This window comes from Mytilus californianus, unplaced genomic scaffold (assembly GCF_021869535.1).
Source record: "Mytilus californianus isolate M0D057914Y unplaced genomic scaffold, xbMytCali1.0.p SCAF_7, whole genome shotgun sequence".
NCBI lineage: Eukaryota > Metazoa > Mollusca > Bivalvia > Mytilida > Mytilidae > Mytilus > Mytilus californianus.
Window position 1 is genome coordinate 49,131,288 of NW_026262723.1, and position 17,869 is coordinate 49,149,156.

A 17,869-nucleotide genomic window follows, 5' to 3' on the forward strand; every position below is an offset into this window, starting at 1 on the left:
GCCTTCCTCATATTACAATCTAACAAAATCAATCTAATTATCAAATAGCTTCAAAATCAACAGTGTTTTAAATTAAATTTGCTTTTGAAATAATAGTTAGTTCTTTGAATTGCATATCTGTAAACTTTGGGACAATCGTTTTGTACTGGCAAAATTGGCTTCCACTTAACTAGAGCCGGCAAAATAGCATATTTTCTATTTTTGCCGATGCTGGCAAAATAGCCACTGCCTTTCTTTTTTTTTTAAGAAAGCAACTTGTTTATTTGTGCATTCGTTATTGAATAGAATAAACATAAATCTCTCCATCGTTGAATTTGTATGGACTGCAGTATCTAGGAAACAGAACGTCACAATTTAACTTTTAATTGTTGCGTCGTTAGCAACTATTGTTTCTAAAAATTGCGACGTCCATATCTCTTCAAAATGAACAAACATTAATTGCAAATGAAACTATTGCAAAAGATTATTCATTAAATAAACAAAGATCTCTTAAAAAAAAACTTGATGCAACCCAAAATGAGCATTTTCGATACAATCTAACAGGCGGTGGACTTAGAATTTGGTTAAGCGCTAGCTGCTATGAATCAATCAGATGGGCACTAAATACTTTTTATGATAACAAAAGGAAGGAAAATGAAGGAAACATCATATACAAAAAGGTATTTGACAAATCCGAAACAGTCAATGTTGAAGATCAATATAAAATAAAATGTGAAGGATTTGATACACGAGGCCGAAATATAAAACTTGGTTGTTTTTCTATTAATATGTACCATACAACTTCGTCCTTACTAGTAAATGGAAAAAAGTTACTTGTGTTCATCAATGATCATCTTCCAGAAGTACTAAGCTGTATGAAAAACTATCAAATTAATGGAAAACCAGTTGATCTGAATATGCTAAATAAATGCATTTTATGACATGATTTCTGTAAACTTTCCGGAACAGAAAAATCATTCAAATTCAACCACGACAAATGAAAAATCATGTGAAAAAATTGAACTTTCGCAAGCTAAATCTATTACTTCTATTACATCTAATACATGTACAAACACTGAAAATAATAATATCCATGAAGATAATTCTGAGATTTCAACCTAATAGTAACATGAAAAACAAAGAAGATATACAAGAAATTCATTCCGATACAGGTACCGTAAGCCAACCATTACAGAATATTAATGAATTATTACAAGCACGTGAAAATATCACACAAGATGAAAATTCTGTAAAATCACTTTTACATCAATTATTAGATAAAACCGACAGTTTATTTGAACTCGTTAAATCAATAGATGAACAACGCATCGAAGATAAACAAGATTTTCAAAATAAAATCAACCAAGTTAACGATAGGATAACTGCTTTTTCTAAACAAATGTGTACAAATGACGAACACCAGACAGAACATTTGCGTGAAATTGAAAACAGTGTCAAGCTTGTAAAAATTGAGCAAGACAAAAATTTTAGTCAAGTTCACAATAAAATACAAAGCCTCTCTGATAAGTAAAAGATATACCAAGCCGTAGTCAGTGCATCGCCAAACACGTAACTCTTGAGATGGAAAAATCAATTGAAAACATAGAATATCGTAATGTTAATATTATTAACAACAGCAACACAGCCAGTACATCAAAGGCATTAGATCAATCTCAAACAAAAAGAAAAACCTTTCGAACATTCCCATACGATCGGAAAGATAAAACTTTAATAATAGGAAGTTCAATTATTAAAGGAATTGATGCCAGCAAAATTGGAAAAGATGTTGACATACGAACAAATAGAGGAGCAACAGTCCCAATTTTAACAGAAAAAATTAGAAAGTCTAACATTCAACATTATACAAGTATAATTTTAGTTGTTGGTGGAAATGATGCCTCGTCCAGAACACAACCAGAAGCCTTCAAAGAGAACTACGAGTTTATGATAAAAACTGTCAGATCTATAAACCCAAACATTGATATTGTCATATCAGAAATTTGTCCAAGACGGAACGTAAATACAGATGTTTATAATACTATCTTACATGGGATTTCAACAGAACTTAACTTTAAAATCATCAAACAAACGGATGCATTTGTTTCCAGAGGCGGCGATCTTGTGTCTATTTACTATCACCGTGATGGCATACACCTTACTAATCAGGGTACAATTCAGCTACTTAGAAACATTAACAGGGTTGTAAACATCTTCATCCGCACAAATAGTTCTCAGTCCAATAATGAAAATAATGAACAGCATGGTAAAAGAAAAAGCATTGTAAATACATTCAATGGTATCTGCTTTAATTGTGGCTTTTATGGTCATCATTATAAAGACTGTCACACATTTTAGGATAAAACTGATGTATTTCAATTTGTAGACAAATTCTCAAATCATAGTAAATCATTACTTCTTCATAACAATTTTGATATACTTCTCTATTTATGTCCAAATTGCAATACATCAAAATGTATATGTACTCAAAACTCTATGTCTGAAGCTGAGATTTTTAAAAACAAAAATTCCAGGGAAAATTGTCATACATCAGAAAACGGTATTTGCACTAATAGCTTTAGCTCAAAACCTAAAAGTGATAGAAACAAACATTATAAAAAAACCTGTCTTAATCTAAAATGTAAAGGTTTCAATGCTGTATGCCTTAATGTTAGACATATTTTATCTAAATTTGACGAGTTAAAGAATATAATTACTATAAACAACAAATATTTAGATTTATTTGGATTAGTTGAAACATTCTTAAAACCTGATATTAACAATGAACAATGTAAAGTGCCAGGATACAAAATATTCAGAAAAGATCGCCAGAGTAAGGATGGTGGTGGTCTATTGGTTTATGTCAAAGATTCTATTGCAGTTAAAAATAGATCTGATTTATCAATAAACACATTAGAAACTTTATGGTTAGAGGTAGAATTTCCAAAACCTAAACCTTTCTTCATTTGTACTGTTTATAGACCACCAAATTCCCTTCAGTCCTGGATAGATCTTTTTGAGGAGGAATTTAACGCAGCTCTTTCAGAAAAGAAAGAGATCATTTTAATGGGGGACTTTAATATTGACTTGATAAAAATTGAAAATAAAAAATGGATGAATTTCATAAACCATTTTAATCTTCAACAACAAATTTGCACTGCAACACGTATTTGTGACAAATCAGAAACTCTTATTGATCATATTTACACTACTAATCCTGAAAATATTGCTCATTGTCATGTTCCTTCATATGCTATAAGTGACCACTACCCTGTATGCTTAAATAGAAAAATCAATATAAAGGTAAAGAAAGAAAATCATATCGAAATAAAGTATAGGTGTTTCAAAAAATTTAATGAGGATGCCTTTTGTGCAGACTTACATCAAACCCCTTTTCATATTGTTGAAATGGAAGAAGATATTGATATTTCTGTCGACAAATGGTATGAACTTTTTAATCAAGTTATTAACAAGCACGCACCAATGAAAACTAAAAGAGTAAAAACATTTAAACAAGCCGAAGGGTAGAAAGAAAATCATATCGAAATAAAGTATAGGTGTTTCAAAAAATTTAATGAGGATGCCTTTTGTGCAGACTTACATCAAACCCCTTTTCATATTGTTGAAATGGAAGAAGATATTGATATTTCTGTCGACAAATGGTATGAACTTTTTAATCAAGTTATTAACAAGCACGCACCAATGAAAACTAAAAGAGTAAAAACATTTAAACAAGCCGAATGGTTCAATGAAGAAATTAAAAATTCCATTCCATACAGAAATATGTATCATTCAAAAAAAGATTGGGTAAACTTTAAAAAGTGGCGTAATAAAACAACGTCGTTAATATTTAATGCAAAAAAGGAATATTATCAAAACGCTATATCTAGTTCCAAAAATAGTAAAGAACTTTGGAATCACATTAAAGAGTTAAATCCAAAAATGGATAATATTTTTCCACCTAAAATGCAGTATGAAAATCAAACTGTTTATAACCCCAAAGATATTGTTAATACACTAAATATACATAAAGGAGGACCAACAGATATTCCCTCCAATTATCGTCCAATTTCTATTTTAAATACCATATCTAAAGTTTTTGAGAGACATGTATGTACACAGTTATATGCATTCTTAAATAATAAAAAATTGTTACATATCGCTCAGTCAGGTTTCAGGCAAGGTCATTCATGTCAAACATAGCTGACTAAACTAATTGATGAATGGTTAAAATATTTAGACAATGGAGAAATAGTTGGTACTGGGGATTCCCTTGAAACCATGAATAAAGCAATAGCAGAATACATAGGTACATATCCTATTAAACAAACAAAATACTGCTGATGATATATGCAAGCTTTCATCAATATTAATTCTTTGAAAGAAGGCAGTGTCTGCGCGTACCCGCATCCGGTCTTATTGATTATGTCAAAGTCATGTGATTCGCTACGGTGGAGTTGACCAGTACGTCGAAAAAAAACGTCACTCAGTCATTTTGAAATTCAAATTACAGTAACACATTGCTTAGGCTGAGGATGACAAGTATGACGCCTTCAAAGCGACAAAGTATTGAGCACGCCCCAGCCCATTAATAACATTGCTGAATAGTGATCCCCAGTCAGTAAGCTCTAGATATAGATTTAAAGTCTGGATCCGCCACTGAATAGCTGTCCTTTAATCCTCCTTGACCTCTTTAACTTTGGGTTTACAATTTACGGGGGTCTCGACCAGTGTTTCTTGTTTGGTTATTTGGACCATAGGTGGTAGTTTTCGGGCGTGCCCCTCGTCCAATATATAATTGTCTTTCATTTGTCTCCATTCTTGCCTCGTCGTTTCTGTCGGGTGGGATGAATTCAGCCCCGTCAATAAATAACCGATCTTTTTTTAGGTGAACTTTCCGTTTTTGACTTTTTGCTTCTTTGAAATAGGGCCACAGTAACTCTCCTGTCATTTATTTCTTTTGGATATTGTTCATTCACTCCGAAACGGGTCCCTTTCAACGCTGAAGCTGCGTATCGTACTAGCTCCCTGTCTTTGAACTTTTGAAACGACAAACTATCGGTCTAGTAGTGTACAAATTTTGATTTTGACTGTCTTTTACAAAAGATTCCTTTCCAAATCTGTGTGCCCTATGAAACTCAACCACTGAATCCATTTTCATCTCATTTCTCATGAATTGTTTGATTATGTCCTCCGTATCCTCTGTATCATTGGTCAGGGGTAGTCCAGTAAACACCAAATTTTCCCTCATAGATCTTGTTTGCAGATCTAAGTGTTTATCATGTAGGTTACTGAGATCAGATTTTAAATTATCAACATCAAGTGACATATCATTATATTCAGCTTGTAACTATGAGACTGAAGAGGTGAGTGTAGTATGATTTGTTTTACTTATTTCAAACTGTTCGTTGACAAATTCCATGCTTTTTTCCACATCGTCCATTCGTTTAGAAACTTTATCAACATTTTTGAAGAGGTTATTCATACTTGATTCAAATCTTCATAGTTTTTCATTAACTTTATCAAGGGTTGTGAGTTTTTTCAAAAATCTGATCTACTTTAAGTACGAGGGCCTCTAGTTTTCCCTGAGTATCGGTACCTTGATTCATAGTAGATTGCATAACAGGTTGCATCATATTAGGGAAAGGGCTTGAAGTAGTGCCAGTATAAAATTCTGGAGATCTTTGATTGAATAGCTGCATACTAGACTGCATACTAGACGGTGGTATTTGCATCTGTTGCACATTCGGTGACATACAATAGGTATTCATATTCATCTTTTTTGTAGGAAGTTTGTCAACAGAAGTGGGTTTTCCCTCAGACTTTGATTTATTTACTAATATGTGCCAAAACAATCATATTGGATACGTAAAATTTGTTCCAAATCTTAATTAGCTACATGAATCTTTTATATTAATTGGTTTAATTTGACATTATTACTTGCTTCTCTATTTTTTATATAGACACCCAAGCTTTAATTTTAGTTCTTTAAGATATTTTAAAATTTCAGTTTCTGTTTTACATTTTACTAAAAGATTATTTTTAAATCTCATATGGGTATTTTTCAAAATCAGTAAAATTTTATTCTTTAAATTTGCATTTTATTTTACATTTTATAATAGTATTAATTTTTATCATGTTCTTCTTTTACAGGGACTGTACAGTTTCATTTTCCATCAGTGTGCATTTAATTTGAAATGTTTATTATGTATCATTATCTTATAAATACAATTTGAAAATATTATTTTTCATACTCTTCACTCGTTCTACACGAAATCCCCATATTATCGATAATTTCCGTATATATTTCACGTTTCATTCCCGATCCGATGGCATTTTATTATAAAACCGGATGTGGGTACGCGTAGCCTATGAATGGCAATTTGACTATTCGTACCCGCATACGGGTACGCGCAGACACTTCCTTGAAAGATCACAGGCAAACCTCCAAATGTTATCTTGACTCATAAATTTCTTCATCTATCAATATAATAAAAAAAATGAAAATCTCTTTATTGCTGTCAATGCATATTTTTTTTAATATATTTATTCTAATAATATTTTTTTAAAGTTTTCTTGTCGCTAAATAGTCTTCTTGTCGTTAAATTTATTCTTCTTGTCGCTTCTTGACGCTTCTTGTCGCTTCTTGTCGCTAATTAGTGAGACCCTGTTACTGTCCACGACCCGTATATATCACCTTTTTTTGTTGCAAACAAATGTGATTTATGTGCAGATGATAATACTTCAAAATTATCGTCACTTTAAGACAAACCAGAAAAATGAGAACAATTGCCTGTGAGACCTTTAAAATAACGAATAAGAAAAGTCTTGTTTCAGTCAAGGCATTGCCACGTTCACGATATATATATATATATATACACCAATCTCGAGTTGTTTTTTTATGAACAGTGATGAAGTTACACCGGTTGACCTGAGGTCAATCGGCGTTAACGAAGTCAAAGAACAATCTGTTCTTACTGTGACGTAATAGCTTAAGCATTGTGACATAGGAAATTTACGTGAAAGTGCCCGAATTCAAAAGTCGTCTATTAGTGTAACCCATTTCTGTGATCCCAAAATTGTCTCCCTTTGTCAACCTTTTCTACTTCCCGTTCAAATGTGAGGCATATGAAAAATAATTCTCGACTTAAAATCTATGTCAATCTGCTATTTTATGTGATCATGATGTGTTTTTAAAACCCAAGTCGATTGTCGAAAGACTGACTTATAATCAAGTAGATACATATAAATGAACGAACGACGAAAAAATTAGCTTGGTAGCGGAATACCTCAAACGATGATAATTTTTTGTTACTTTTACACAGATTACTGAAGGGTTTATGCTGAATTTTGAGCCGAGGGCATTAATCTCTTACGTGACACGAAAAACAAACTTTTACGGTGGACATAGGCATAGCATACCTTGTAATAATAAACACGGTTTCTTGTTCCAGTTTTTAAGTCGTAACATGGGTCATTGCATGACATAACATTCAGAGCAAAACGCAGCTGTGAAACACTACTTGTATATAGTCACGAATTACTTAGTAACCTTCATAATGACCTACAAACTAATCTTATAGTATTAGACTTCTTCAAGGCATTTGACAAGGCACCACACGAAAAATTATCGGGGAAGATGGATAATTATGGCATAAGGGGAATAATTAACCTGGAAATGGGGATCAGCATTCCTAGATAATAGAACGAAACACGTTGCCCTTCATGGGGATGTATGAAGTCAAATGCCTGTGGTCAGTGGGGTGCCTCAATGCTCAGTCTTTGGTCCGCTACTTTTCCTGATTTTCATAAATGACCTCCTTGCAACAGTAACATCAAAAACACTCTTGTTTGGAAATGACTGTATTTATTCAGAACAATAAAAAATCGACAAGATTGTACCATCCTACAAAATGACTGCCTAGCCAAATGGGAACAAACTTGGGATATATATATGCTATTCCACCAAGAAAAATGCAGCTCCTTCACTGTAACAAGATCATAGTCCAACAACATGTCATGGGATACCCTAGTCCAAATAATAATGACATCTTGAAAGGCTATTTTATTTTTTTGCTGTGACGCCTTCCTACGACATAACGCCGAAGCCATTTTTTCAGTTGTACTTTGAGAGAGAATTTCTTTAACCTTGAGACCAAATTTTGCCATGAAATCTTCATTGACGGCTTGAAATGTTATCATATATAGAAACTTTTACCTTTTGTGTGCTTGTTGGTTCAAAATATTTTCAGAAATTTCCAAAAGTAATGATAAAATAAGTTATAATTCCATCCGAGGTATGGTTTTACCTTCTGCAGGGTTCGACATTAACTTTTATACCAATTTGTCCAGTTGGGCAAGTGCCCTATTACTTTTACTTGTCCGAAAGTGAAATCTACATGCCCAAACTTTTACATGCCAGGGTTGATTGTTGTGCCATGATGGCAGCAACTAGACTTGACCACTGAGATACTATGAGGCATATATGAGACAAGGAGGGAGGGAAAAGATCGAGGAATATACAGGAATTGGATCATTTACATAGAGATAGTTATTTCATAATAATTTATCTAAGAAATGCCATTTCAAAAAACCCTTCTTAATAAACTGACAACAACTGACAAATTTGTTAAAGTTTAATTTCATTTTCTCTTTCAAGCTTTTATGTTTTCCATCTTCATGATCTTGGGGAAATACACATCTGATGTCAAATTCTAAAGTTAGAACAACGAAAATAGACCTCCGCTTTCCATTGATAGGTGGTAATAACACGTGCGTCGGAAACGCCAGAGTGGTGTCCCGATTGATAACGATAATGACGAAGCAAAGCTGCTGCCGCCTGATTGGCCAATATTTTTAAATGTGATCTATTTTTGGTAAAATGGGAAATTCAGTGCGAACAAATGACGAAATATACGCATTGAAGGGGGGTTAAGACCACTTTACTCAACCGTGCGGTGTTATCACTGAGTAATCTATGGACAAAACAACAGACGCTATTGATTTTGTGAAATTTTAATCAAATAACATTTTTTTTTTCACTTGCCCGATTGGACAACCAAGATGATGTTTTTACTTGTCGGAATACGGCATTAACTTGCCCCGGGCAATCAGACAACCGTAAGTGTCGGACCCTGTTCTGATATTTCAAAATGGTTTCCCCTGATTTCCCAAGATGCTTCACTTTTGGAGAATATAAAATAAATTTTTGCACCGAACACAGTAAAATTTGACAGACCCGAAATTCTAGATAATATAAAACGCGTTCCAGAAATTCAGGTCTGTCAAATTTTACAGATTAGGGTGCAAAAATTTATTTTATACTCTCCAAAAGTGAAGAATCTTTGGAAATCAGGTAAACGTTTTAAAAAAGCAGTAGATCTAATCATTGCCCGTCTCAGATGGAATTGTAACAACTTTTATCATTAAAGGGGCACTAGCTACGAGATATATAAAAAATCTAATATATGATTTTTTGTTTTGTTCAATCATTAATGTAACATTAAGTAACATTTTCACGAATGTGACTTACCGAATTAGACTATTTACCGGATTTGTAATAACATAAGCAACACGACGGGTGCCACATGTGGAGCAGGATCTGCTTACCCTTCTGGAGCACCTGAGATCACCCCCAGTTTTTGGTGGGGTTTGTGTTGCTTAGTCTTTAGTTTTCTATGTTGTGTCATCTGTACTATTATTTGTCTGTTTGTCTTTTTATTTTTGGCCATGGCGTTGTCAGTTTGTTTTCGATCTATGAGTTTGACTGTCCCTCTTTTAATGAAAGTGAAATAGTGAAATACTGTAAATTCAGAAATTATTGCGAGGTTTTTATTATTGCGACAAATGCGACAGAGTTGTAAACGCAATAATTTAAACTCGCATTTTGAAATATTTTATATGAACTAAACAGGATTTTTCTCAAAATCGTAAAAATTAAAATCGCATTTAAGTCTAAAATGACAAAATCGCAATAATAAATGCCCGCAATAATTTCTGAATTTACAGTAATTATTTTCTTTTAGCCGCCAGTATATGTATGGTTCAATTTTGTCAAAATAGGCTAAGAAACATTGATGATGAATTATTCACTAGCAAGTGAATAATTCGACCTCATTGAAACCGTATTCATGTGAACTTCAATTTAACCCCTTAGCTAGAGATGGATAACTCGTGAATTGTATGTGTAAAGTTATTTAAAGAATGTCAACATTGAAAGTGAAACAAAGGTAAATCATTTGATTGACTGATCTGATCCACAAAAAATCATTCTTATACAGGTAAAAACGATGAAAAACATATATTTTTATACGACGCAAAAAAATTTTGCAGTCGTATATTGGTATATGACATTGGCGTTCGTGTCGTCGTCGTCCGAAGACACATTGGTTTTCGCACTCTAACTTTAGTTCAAGTGAATGGATCTCTATGAAATTTTACCTTAAGGTTCAATACCACAAAAGGAAGGTTGGGATTGATTTTTGGGGTTATGGTACCAGCAGTTAAGGAATAAGGGGCCAAAAATAAGCATTTTTGTAAATTCAAGACATAACTTGTGTGTTAGTGTATGGATCTCTCTGACATTGTACCAAAAGGTTCCATATCACAAAGGGAATGCTGGAATTGATTTTGGGGGTAAATGCCGCAAAATTTTAGGAATTGGGGACCAAAAAAGAGGCAAAAAACAAGCATTTTTCTAGTTTCATGATAATAACTTGTGTGTAAGTGTATGGATCTTTCTAAAATTGTACTACAAGGTTCCATATCACAAAGGGAAAGCTGGAATTGAGTTTGGGGGTAATTGCCCAAAACGTTGAGGAATAAGTGGCCAAAATTAAGCATTTTTCTAGTTTCCAGAGAATAACTTGTGTTCAAGTGTATGGATCTCTCTGAAATTGTACTGCAAGGTACCATACTACAAAGGGAAGGCTGGGATTGATTTTGGGGGTAATTGCCTCAAAATTTTAGAAATAAGGGACCAAAAAGGGGAAAAAAACAAGCATTTTTCTAGTTTCATGACCATAACTTGTGTGTAAGTGTATGGATCTTTATGAAATTGTACTACAAGGTTCCATATCACAAAGGGAAAGCTGGGTTTGAGTTTGGGGGTAATTGCTCTAAATGTTTAGGAATTTGAGGCCAAAAAGGGGCCAAAAAAAACAAGCATTTTTCTAGTTTCCAGACAATAACGTATTCAAGTGTATGGATCTCTTTGAAATTGAATTGCAAGGTACCATACGACAAAGGGAAGGCTGGGATTGAGTTTTGGGGTGATGAATCATAAGGGGGTTCAAAAAATTGGGGGGGGGGGGGTATTTTTTCCCCCCATTTTTTTCTTTAAAATTTTCCATTTCAAATTGGTTATTTCTGATTTATATATAAAAGCAAATAAGAATGATATGGTTTGAATAGGTAAATTAAAATTTTTAAGTTCTTAGACCACATTCATTCTGTGTCAGAAACCTATGCTGTGTCAAATATTTAATCACAATCCAAATTCAGTGCTGTATCAAGCTTAAATGTTGTGTCCATACTTGCCCCAACTGTTCAGGGTTCGACCTCTGCGGTTGTATCAAGCTGCGCCCAGCGGAGCATTTTATTAATCTATAATATGAAATTAAACAGACCTAGAAAAATCCAATAGCACGAGTTCGATTTATCTATTTATATCTTTATTTATGTTTGCATCGCTTATATGGTCATCGGATGACTTTGGAGGTCAACTCGATAGTTAGTTAGATAGCGACTAGACTAAAATACACACAGAACGAAGCTACGTGTTATCATGCCCATGTCCTGTTAACTGTTTATTTTAGACTTTTAATAGTTTGGATAAATGTTTTACATTGTTATAAATCAAATATGAGAATTTGAGTCAAATCAGGGAACATGAATTTGACAGCTAGTGCCCCTTTAAGGGAATTATAGGAACTTTTTTGCACAATCAGACACACAAAAAGTAAGAATTTTTATATATGCAAAAATGTCTTAGCCGATATTGAAGATTTCATGGCAAAATTTGGTCTCAAAGTTGAGAGAGAAATTCTCTCTCAAAGTCTGACCAAAAAAGATGGCTTCAGCGTTATGACGTCGTAGGAAGGCATCACAGCAAAAAAATGAAATAGCCTTTCAAGACGTCATAATTATTTGGACTAGGGATACCCATATTAACAACATCACTCCTAAAGCAAATAAGATCTTTTGCTTTTTAAAAAGAAACTTAAAGGTAAATCAGGAAGAAGCAAAAAGTTTGGCTTACAATTCTAGTGTACTATCAAACCTAGAATAAATTATTAATGTTCTTTAGTTTGGTCTTCTAACACCCAAAAACAAAAAAGGTTGAAAAAGTACAAAGATATAGGCAGCACGCTATGTCACTTCCATGATCGACCATCTTAAATGGAAGTCGCTTAAAACTCGCAGAAACATCAATCGAGTAACAATGATGTACAAAATAACACAAGCTTATAGCAGTAGATCCAAACCTTTACCTTTCACCACAGCCAGTTAAAAACACCAGATTCACCAATTCACTACAATATCAAACATTCAGTACCAGAACAGATTACTTCAAGTACAGCTTTTTCCCATTCGCAGTTGTACTGTGGAATTTACTTCAACAAAACATCATCAGCGTTAATTTTTGGATGAGTTTGAAATACTGATCCAAAGTCAGTACATTTAGAAATCTACCCAGTTTGTAAAATGTAGATAAAAGTTGTTGACATTTTATAGATAAGTTATAAATCTATATTAGTTTGTGACAAATGAAAGAAAAAATATTTGGAACTATTAATAATATTTGATTATAATTTGAAAATAGATATACACTGTATTACATCATATCTAATTTTAGAGAACTATTAATCATATCAAATGTTTTTTTCATCATGCTTATACGATATTGATTGATAATTGGTATATAGTTTTATCATGACAAGTTACAGATCAAGTTCAAATTTTTGTTTCGGTCTAATAATTTTGTGCAGAGTTATGGTCTTTGGACTTGAAAAATTCACTCATATAATCAGTTTTCCACACTGTTTTTAGTCATGCTTGAAGATATTGACATGATATTTACTTTTTGTTTACACCATGGCAAGTTATATAACAAGTTAGCATTTTGTTCCAGTATAATGAATTTTTATACGACCGCAAAAAAATTTTTGTGGTCGTATATTGGTATGACGTTGGCGTCGTCGTCGTCGTCCGGCGTCGTCCAAAGACACATTGGTTTTCGCACTCTAACTTTAGTTTAAGTGAATGGATCTCTATGAAATTTTACCACAAGGTTCAATACCACAAAAGAAAGGTTGGGATTGATTTTGGGGGTTATGGTACCAACAGTAAAGGAATTAGGGGCGAAAAAGGGGCATTTTTGTAACTTCCAGACATAACTTGTGTGTTAGTGTATGGATCTCTGTGACATTGTACCACAAGGTTCCATATCACTAAAGGAATGCTGGGATTGATTTTGGGGGTTATTGCCTCAAAATTTTAGGAATTAGGGGCCAAAAAAGGGGCAAAAAACAAGCATTTTTCTAGTTTCATGACAATAACTTGTGTGTAAGTGTATGGATCTTTCTGAAATTGTACTACAAGGTTCCATATCACAAAGGGAAAGCTGGAATTGAGTTTGGGGGTAATTGCCGAAACGTTTAGGAATTGGGGGCCAAAAAGGGGCCAAAAATAAGCATTTTTCTAGTTTCCAGACAATAACTTGTGTTCAAGTGTATGGATCTCTCTGAAATTGTACTGCAAGGTACCATACCACAAAGGGAAGGCTGGGATTGATGATGGGGGTAATTGCCTCAATATTTTAGGAATTAGGGGCCAGAAAGGGGCAAAAAACAAGCATTTTTCTAGTTTCAGGACAATAACTTGTGTGTAAGTGTATGGATCTTTCTGAAATTGTACTACAAGGTTCCATATCACAAAGGGAAAGCTGGGTTTGAGTTTGGGGGTAATTGCCCTAAACGTTTAGGAATTTGGGGCCAAAAAGGGGCCAAAAAACACATTTTTATACGACCGCAAAAAAATTTTTGTGGTCGTATATTGCTATGACGTTGGCGTCGTCCGAAGACACTTGGTTTTCGCACTCTAACTTTAGTTTAAGTGAATGGATCTTTATGAAATTTTACCGCAAGGTTCAATACCACAAAAGGAAGGTTGGGATTGATTTTGGGGGTTATGGTAATAACAGTAAAGGAATTAGGGGCCAAAAAGGGGCCAAAAATTCTCTGACATTGTACCACAAGGTTCCATATCACTAAAGGAATGCTGGGATTGATTTTGGGGGTAATTGCCTCCAAATTTTAGGAATTAGGGGCCAAAAAAGGGGCAAAAAACAAGCATTTTTCTAGTTTCATGACAATAACTTGTGTGTAAGTGTATGGATCTTTCTGAAATTGTACTACAAGGTTCCATATCACAAAGGGAAAGCTGGGTTTGAGTTTGGGGGTAATTGCCCTAAACGTTTAGGAATTTGGGGCCAAAAAGGGGCCAAAAAACACATTTTTTTCTAGTTTCCAGACAATAACTTGTGTTCAAGTGTATGGATCTCTCTGAAATTGTACTGCAAGGTACCATACCACAAAGGGAAGGCTGGGATTGAGTTTGGGGGTGATGAATCATAATGGGGGTTCAAAAAATTTTGGGGGGGGATTTATTTTTTTTTCCTTTTTTTCTTTTTTTCCTTTTTTGTTTCTTTTAAAATTTTCCATTTTAAGTTGGTTATTTCTGATTTATATTTAAAATCAAATAATAATGATATGGTAGGAGATACACACCAAACAGGATGTGTAAATTATTATATAATAAGTATTGTGCAATAGCAAGAAATTTTCAATTGCACAGTATTGCACAATAGCAAGAAATCTTCAATTGCACAGTATTGCGCAATAGCAAGAAATCTTCAATTGCACAGTATTGCGCAATAGCAAGAAATATTCAATTGCACAGTATTGCGCAATAGCAAGAAATATCCAATAGCACAATATTGCGCAATAGCAAGAAATTGTCAATTGTACAGTATTGCGCAATAGCAAGAAATATTTAATAGCACAGGATTGTGCAAAAGAAGATACTTCCTATAAGTTGCTTATTTCTTGACCAATTTCAATGGGGTTTTATTCTTGATTTCATGGGGTTCTTTAATATGCTGAATCTAACCGTGTATTTAGTTTTTGGATTTTGGGCCCCGTTTTTAAATTGGTCCACATTGAGGTCCAAAGGGTCCAAAATTAAACTTTGTTTGATTTCATCAAAAATTGAATTATTGGGGTTCTTTGATATGCCGAATCTAACTGTGTATTTAGATTCTTAAATTTTGGTTCCGTTTTCAAATTGGTCTACATTAAGGTCCAAAGGGTCCAAAATTAAACTTAGTTTGATTTTAACAAAAATTGAATTCTTAGGGTTCTTTGATATGCTGAATCTAAACATGTATTTAGATTTTTGATTATGGGCCCAGTTTTCAAGTTGGTCCAAATCGGGGTCCAAAATTAAACTTTGTTTGATTTCAACAAAAATTGAATATATGGGGTTCTTTGATATGCTGAATCTAACCATGTATTTAGATTTTTGATTTTTGGGCCCCGTTATCAACTTTGTCCACATTGAGGTCAAAAGGGTCCAAAATTAAACTTTGTTTGATTTCATCAAAAATTGAATTATTGGGGTTCTTTGATATGCCGAATCTAACCGTGTATTTAGATTCTTAATTTTTGGTTCCGTTTTCAAATTGGTCTACATTAAGGTCCAAAGGGTCCAAAATTTAACTTAGTTTGATTTTAACAAAAATTGAATTCTTAGGGTTCTTTGATATGCTGAATCTAAACATGTATTTAGATTTTTGATTATGGGCCCAGTTTTCAAGTTGGTCCAAATCGGGGTCCAAAATTAAACTTTGTTTGATTTCAACAAAAATTGAATATATGGGGTTCTTTGATATGCTGAATCTAACCATATATTTAGATTTTTGATTTGTGGGCCCCGTTATCAACTTTGTCCACATTGAGGTCAAAAGGGTCCAAAATTAAACTTTGTTTGATTTCATCAAAAATTGAATTCTTGGGGTTCTTTGATATGCTGAATCTAACCATGTATTTAGATTTTGGATATTGGACCATAATAGGTGAATGTCCAATTTAAAATTTTTAAGTTCTTAGACCACATTCAATCTGTGTTAGAAACCTATGCTGTGTCAAATATTTAATCACAATCCAAATCCAAAGCTGTATCAAGCTTGAATGTTGTGTCCATACTTCCCCCAACTGTTCAGGGTTCGACCTCTGCGGTCGTATCAAGCTGCGCCCTGCGGAGCATTTTATTCTAGTTTCCAGACAATAACTTGTGTTCAAGTTTATGGATCTCTCTGAAATTGTACTGCAAGGTACCATACCACAAAGGGAAGGCTGGGATTGAGTTTGGGGGTGATGAATCATAAGGGGGTTCCAAAAATTTGGGGGGGGGGGGGGGGTTTCCTTTTTTTTTTTTTTTTTCCTTTTTTTTTTCTTTAAAATTTTCCATTTTAAGTTGGTTATTTCTGATTTATATTTAAAAGCAAATAATAATGATATGGTAGGAGATACACACCAAACAGGATGTGTAAATTATTATATAATAAGTATTGTGCAATAGCAAGAAATTTTCAATTGTACAGTATTGCACAATAGCAAGAAATCTTCAATTGCACAGTATTGTGCAATAGCAAGAAATCTTCAATTGCACAGTATTGTGCAATAGCAAGAAATATCCAATAGCACAATATAGCGCAATAGCAAGAAATTGTCAATTGTACAGTATTGCGCAATAGCAAGAAGTATTTAATTGCACAGTATTGTGCAAAAGAAGATACTTCGTATAAATTGCTTCTTTCTTGACCAATTTCAATGGGGTTTTATTCTTGAATTCTTGGGGTTCTTTAATATGCTGAATCTAACTGTGTATTTAGTTTTTGAATTTTGGGCCCCGTTTTTAAATTGGTCCACATTGAGGTCAAAAGGGTCCAAAATTAAACTTTGTTTGATTTCATCAAAAATTGAATTATTGGAGTTCTTTGATATGCCGAATCTAACTGTGAATTTAGATTCTTAATTTTTGGTTCCGTTTTCAAATTGGTCTACATTAAGGTCCAAAGGGTCCAAAATTAAACTTAGTTTGATTTTAACAAAAATTGAATTCTTAGGATTCTTTGATATGCAGAATCTAAACATGTATTTAGATTTTTGATTATGGGCCCAGTTTTCAAGTTGGTCCAAATCGGGGTCCAAAATTAAACTTTGTTTGATTTCAACAAAAATTGAATATATGGGGTTCTTTGATATGCTAAATCTAACCATGTACTTAGATTTTTGATTTTTGGGCCCCGTTATCAACTTTGTCCACATTGAGGTCAAAAGGGTCCAAAATTAAACTTTGTTTGATTTCATCAAAAATTGAATTCTTGTGGTTCTTTGATATGCTGAATCTAACTATGTATTTAGATTTTGGATATTGGACCATAATAGGTGAATGTCCAATTTAAAATTTTTAAGTTCTTAGACCACATTCATTCTGTGTCAGAAACCTATGCTGTGTCAAATATTTAATCACAATCCAAATACAAAGCTGTATCAAGCTTGAATGTTGTGTCCATACTTGCCTCAACTGTTCAGGGTTCGACCTCTGCGGTCATATCAAGCTGTGCCCTGCGGAGCATTTTATTACCTGGTAGGGGACTATGTATTGCCATGCAATACTCTCAGAATGCTTGTTGATAGTAAAATTAATGAAGATGCTAACAAAAAAGCTTTGTAATTGATAGTAAATTGACAAAGACATGGATAAAAAAAGTTTTTATACGCCCGTTTACGGGACGTTTTATGGTATACGGTGTCCGTCTGTCCGTCCG

The 17,869-nt window shown here is 33.6% G+C and overlaps 1 long non-coding RNA gene across 3 annotated transcripts in view; it reads left to right on the forward strand.

The window, feature by feature from the left end:
• The first annotated feature begins 10,427 nt into the window (after positions 1 to 10,427).
• The window catches only part of LOC127709746 (uncharacterized), a 67,222-nt gene continuing 59,780 nt past the window's right edge, over positions 10,428 to 17,869 (forward strand). Inside the window, exons 1-2 of one of the 3 annotated variants that reach the window (XR_007985721.1) lie at positions 10,428 to 10,443; positions 13,289 to 16,973. This is a non-coding gene — a long non-coding RNA (uncharacterized LOC127709746). Of the gene's footprint in view, positions 10,444 to 12,090; positions 16,974 to 17,869 lie in introns of those variants that run through there. The other 2 variants (XR_007985722.1, XR_007985720.1) reach the window with 2 other exon arrangements.